Raw genomic sequence first — 6,226 nt, 5'->3', positions numbered from 1 at the left:
ATATTTGTCCTTCTCTATTTCGCTTCACATAATACACTGTAGTTCCATTCACAGTGTTGCAAATGGCAAGATTTCATTCTTTTTGATGGCTGAGTAATATTCCATTATATATATATAATATTCATATATATATATCTCACATCTAAGAAATAAAATTGATGAATATAGGGTAAAAGAAGGAAAAATAAAATAAGCTAAAAATAGAGGCAAACCATAAGAGACTCTTAACTATAGAGAAGATATGGAGTTGTTGGAGCATGTAGTGGGTGAGGGGATGCAGTAACTGGGTGATGGGCTTTAAGGAGGGCACTTGATGTAATGAGCACTGAGTGTTCTATGAATCACTAAATTCCTCCACCCCTGAAACTAATAATACACTCTATGTTGACTTACTTAAACTTGAATAAAATAATAAAAAAAAGAAAACGGTAATCTCTTGGACTTTGGTCTCAGCAATATTTTTCTGGATCTGTCCCTTCAGGCAAGGGAAACAAAGGCAAAAATAAGCTATTGAGGCTACATCAAACTAAAAACCTTTTGTTGTTGGTGTTTTTTTTTTTTTAGGATTTTATTTACTTATTCATGGAAGACACACAGAGAGAGAGAGAGAGAGAGAGAGAGAGAGAGAGAGAGAGAAGTAGAGACACAGGCAGAGGGAGAAGCAGGCTCTCTGCAAGGAGCCCAACCTGGGACTCCATTCGATCCTGGGTCTCCAGGATCACATCCCGGGCTGAAGGTGGCGCTAAACCGCTGAGCCACCCAGGCTGCCCTTAAAAACCTTCCGTACAGTGAAGGAAACCATCAACAAAATGAAAAGACAACCTACTGAATGGGAGAAGATATTTGCAAATGATATATCCAATTAGGAATTAATATCCAAAATATATAAAGAACTCATAAAACTCAACACCAAAGGACTCCATAAACAATCCACTTAAAATGGGCATAGGACCTGAAAAGGCGTTTTTCCAGAGGGCATACAGATGGCTAAGAGACACATTAAAAGATGCTCAACATCATTAATTATCAGGGAAGTGGAAATTAAACCACAATGATATCTCCTCACACTAGTCAGAATAGCTAGTATCAGAAAGACGAGAAATAACAAGTGTTGGTGAAGATACGGAGAAAAGGGAACCCTCATGCACTGTTGGTGAGAATGTAAACTGGAGCTGCCACTATGTAAAACACTACTGAGTTATTTTTTAACTTAAAAAGTTACTGTATTATACACCTGAAACTAATATAAGGGTGTATGTTAACTAATTGGAGTTAAAGACTTAAAAAAACAGAAAAAATTAAAAATGGAATTACCATATGACCCAGTAATTCCACTTCTGGGCAAGGCTAATATTTTATGGCTAATATTCCATAAAGGCTAATTTTAATTTTGTTGATGTTTCCTTCACTGTACAAAAGGTTTTTAGTTTGATGTAGCCTCAATAGCTTTTTTTTTTTTTGAAGACCAACACATTATATTTACACAAACCAGGCCACCTGGCAATCACCCAATCAGCTATTTATGAAGACCTAGAAAACCCAGACAAATACAATCACTAGCAGGGGCAGCAAGCAGGGGAGACAAGAACCCAGGATCAGACACACATCACCCAATGTGTTCTACTGCATCTTCCCCATTTCAATACAGTGAGGTAGGTTTGTGGTGATCTCCCAGCATATTAAATAAAACCTTTTATCCTTTAGCTACCACGACACTAATCACTGCTGCAGCAGGGCAGGACACTTGCTCTGGGCACACTGCAAAGAAGCCATGGCTTATGGTCTCTTTGGACGCCAACAAGAAAAGCCCAGAATTTATAAAGGTTAAGAAAGTTAGCCTTTGCTTCATACACCACATCCCTGGGCAGCTCAAGATGGGTTCCAGAGTTACTATTCTTAAACCTATCCTTACTAACTCATCTTTAAAAAACATGCGTGCGTGCGAGCACACACACACACACACACACACACACACACACACACACACACCCTGTTGTGCATGGCAGGCCAAGCCCAATCCAGAGAAGGACAGATCTGGTATGTAAAGTGAGTACCATGCCCTGGGATTAGAAGTCTAGAACAGGAATCCCTTATTACACATATAGACAACCCTCGACTAATCCTGGCTTCCCCTCTGCACCTTTCAGCTGGTGCGGCCTCTCCTAACGTTACTTCCTGTACTAGCTTTTCCTGTTCAGACCAATTTCCAATATTCCAGTAGAAGGAGATCAAGTCATGGGGCAACTGAGTTAAAACCTCATCTCCCATGGAACACTGAAGATAGAGGGGTTTCAAGAGAACACTATGGCAGAAAAGCCAGCTCTAATTGGCAAAAATGAGGCAGTTCAATAGGCTATGCACTCCAAATAGTTGTTCTCCCTGGTGATAAAACAAAAAAGTATTCCTGCTGTGCAGACCTGGAGCTGCTGCTGACTTATCCCTGAGATTGCTCAGTGCTCAGGGAGAACACAGTGCAGGAACGAGGGCCTTAAGATTAAAATACAAAAGCCAGAATATTTATATTATGAAAAAAAAGTTAAAATACACAAGATACGTTATTCGCACACAGCTAGTGCAGTCGGCATCCTGGAAAAAGTGGGGCCCAAGGTGCGGTTGTCCAATGGGGCAAATAAATAAAATCCTATCGGCCCTGAATGGGGTGGGATTAAGCTTAGGAGCAGGAGGTCTGTAGCTATTACCCTCAACAATCCCTGTGGCTACTGTCACAATCCATTGCTTGGGACAGTCCTCAGCACCCTATCCCAAGAGTGGGTTATGAGACAAGATGTGGAAAAACCCTGCCTTACCCCTTAGAGATTCCCTCTCCACAGGATATAGTGGTTCGTGGGTTGGGCCCATCAATCTGGTTTCATGCTTCATCTCTACACTCTGGCATGGGAAAAATTATTATTACATGTCCTTTTTTGAAAGGAAAACAACTTCCCTATCCAGGCCACTTTCAAAAGCTGGAGATCTGAGGGTGGAGACTCAGGTAAAGCACATGGGGAGGGATTTTCTCTAGAACCCTCACAAATATTTGGTTAGAGCACAGTTGTAGTTCATTTGCCTCATCCCTTGACCCCTACCCTGCCAAGAGGGAAGAGGGGGTGATGTTGTGGGACCCTGGCCTGAGATATATGGCAGAGCCAGCTGCTCCCTACCCTCACTTTTCCTCACTTTTCTCCACTCTGCTGATTGATGCCTCCTCCTCCAAACTTCCTGATCACAAAAGAATTGCCCCACCCACTGCAGCTCAATTCTGGGCCTCTGGGAGTAGGGCAGGGCTATGGATCTCTTCTTCTTCCTCCCTGAAAGTAGGCTGGCTCTCCTCTCCCTGTGAGCTGGGGGCCTGCTGGGCCTTCAGTGGACACGAGGCCACCATACGGCTGATGCTCTCGCAGAAGTGGCACTTCTTGGGCTGGGGTGGCAGCTTGCGTTCCTCGGCATGGTGGTCTAGACCTCCACAGTTGTAGCACCTGTCTCCCTTTGATCTGTGCGTCTGCATGTTGTTCCCTTTGGGCCACCTCTCACTCCCAATACAAAATACCCCACCAGGCCGGGTCACCCGGATAGAGTCTAAGCCTTTAGCAGACTTCTTAAAGGTGAACTCCACCCTCTCCCTCCTTCAGGCTCCGGGAGCCCTCCAGGTGCAGCTCTGGTGCACAAAGACATCCACGGGGTGGGGGGTGGGGGTCAAGCGCGGCCCCAGCGAACCCCATGCGCACGTTGAACCACCTGCAGATGCCGGCACCCGCCCGGTGCAGCAGCTGCGGCTCCTCTGCCACCGGGGCGGTGTCCTCCTGCCTCCTCCTGCGCCTTGGCGCAGCCACCTGCAAACTGCTGGTTTGACACAGAGCCCATGGGGGTCGACTGAGCCCGCAGCCCCGGGCCCCTGGTCGGGTGGCTGCTGGCTCCAGCTGAGTGGAGGCCTCAATAGCCATTTTTGCCTTTATTTCCCTTGCCTGAAGGGACAGATCCAGAAAAATATTGCTGGATCAATATTAGAGGCATATATTAGGCAATTATAGGCATATTATCAGGCAATTTTATATGCCTAATTAGGCACAAAAGTGGAATATTAGCCATAAAAGAGAATGAGATCTTGCCATTTATGACAACATGGATGGATCTAGATGGTATAATGCTAAGTTAAATATTAAGTTAAAGCTAAAGCTAAGTTAAATAAGTCAGACAGGAAAAGACAAATACTATATGGTTTTACTTATATGTGAAATCTAAAGATAAAACAATGAACAAATAAAAAAAGATAGAAATCAGAAATACCAGAGAATAAACTGGTAGATGCCAGAGGAGAGGAAGGTAAAGGATTGGTGAAATAGGTGAAAGGGATTAAGAGGTGTAAATTTCCAGTTTAGAATAAATAAGCCATGAGGATGAAAAATACAGCATAGGGAATATAGTCAATAACGTTGTAATAATTTTGTGTGGTGACAGATGGTAGTTACATTTATTTATTTTATTTTTTATTAGTTTCAGAAGTAGAATTTAGTGATTCATCAGTTGCCTATAACATTCAGTGCTTATTACATCAAGTGCTGTCCTTGATGCCATCACCTCAAATATCCCTTCCCCTCACTTGATAACTACTTTTATTCTGGTGAGCATCTCATAGTGTATAGAACTGTCAAGTCACTATATTGTACTCCTGAAACTAATATAATATTATATGTCAACTATACTTCAATAAAAAAAGACCTAAGAGAAAGAGATTTGTACCTAGGTCTGTGTTACCAAGATAAAGACTAAACTTATTTGAAAGGAATGTGGGGTTACAATAAATCCAAGTTGCAGATAGATTGCATAAGAGCCCCTCAGCTATGTCTGGGTTTAAAGGTTTTGAGGAATATGTTTCAGCTTAAAAAGAAGATAATCCCAAAAGCAGTCCTTTCAGTGCAGGAACTGATAGAAAATTCACAGTGGAGAGACAAAGAATAAGGGAAAAAAGGGAAGATAAATAAAAAGAAGAAAATTCTATATTGTCAAGGAGTGGCCGGAAAGGGATGCATTCTGGAGTTAGCTTGGACAAAATCACATGAACTGATACAAGATTCCTGGTAATATTAACATATGGACAAACCTTAGTTTTGGATATTTGCTCTGAAACATTCGTTGATTTAGTAGTATATTTAAGTCATTCTAAGTCTTGTAAAATGTGTTACTTTTTGAGTATTTTTACTATATATATTATATTAGTGTGTTTGTTTGGGATAGGGGCAGCTAGGTGGCTCAGTGGTTGAGTGCCTGCCTTCTCCCAGGGTGTGATCCTGGAGTCCTGGGATTGAGTCCCACACTGGGGTCCCTGTAGGGAGCCTGCTTCTCCCTCTGCCTACGTCTCTGCCTCTCTCTGTGTGTCTCTCATAACTAAATAAATAAAATCTTAAAAAAAAAAAAGAACTTGGGATAGAATAGAATTGTCTTTTTTATGTTTATTTTTTTATTTTTAAGAACTTTAAAAAATATTTATTTATTTATTTTAGGCGGGGAGGGGCAGAGGGAGAGAGAGTCCCAGGAAGACTCTTCGCTAAGTGTGGAGCATGACACAGGACTTGATCTCATGACCCCGATATCTGGACCCCAGCCAAAACCAAGAGTTGGATGCTTAACTGATTTTGCCACTCAGATGCCTCTAGAATTTGCTTTTTCAAAAGGGCTATGATTGGGGACATGATGGAAAGGCAATCATTGGAAAACTGAGAAATAAAACTACAGTAACTATAACAAGAGTCTATATGTCCTAAATAAACTCTCATGGATCAGAGGGAAGGATAATTAGGTGTGTGTATTTTTAGAGAGACACTGTGATAGAGGATACATAACATTATACATTTACCCCTAAGACTGTACAACACAAAGACTGTGCCTATTAAACTGTCAACTTATTCAATAAGGTATCAGTGTTGGTCTGTGAATTGTAACAGATGTACCATACTAATGTAAGACATTAATAATAATATGGGCAAGTATGAACGAGAGGGGAATGAGAACTCTGTATTTTCTACTTAATATTTCTGTGAACCTAAAATTGTTCTAAAAATTAAAGTCTATTAGTAAAAAAAGTTCTCATGGTAAAGGGACATGCATCAAGAGATATTATGTAATAGATATCCCTATTAGAGATAGGGATGGTGTTAGGACTGTCACTATCGTCTCCTACTCAATTATCCTTCCAATCCAGCTATCACATCTCCATTATATTATATCCCTT

The 6,226-nt window shown here is 41.5% G+C and overlaps 1 pseudogene; it reads right to left on the bottom strand.

Moving 5' to 3' along the window:
* Positions 1-3,253: 3,253 nt before the first annotated feature.
* LOC112659552 (protein lin-28 homolog A-like) lies at positions 3,254-3,861 on the bottom strand (annotated as a pseudogene).
* Positions 3,862-6,226: the final 2,365 nt, after the last annotated feature.

The sequence above is a fragment of the Canis lupus genome, chromosome 18 (assembly GCF_003254725.2).
Source record: "Canis lupus dingo isolate Sandy chromosome 18, ASM325472v2, whole genome shotgun sequence".
NCBI classification, from domain to species: domain Eukaryota; kingdom Metazoa; phylum Chordata; class Mammalia; order Carnivora; family Canidae; genus Canis; species Canis lupus.
The sequence above is the reverse complement of the archived record's forward strand: the minus strand, read 5'-3'. Positions and strand labels throughout refer to the sequence as shown.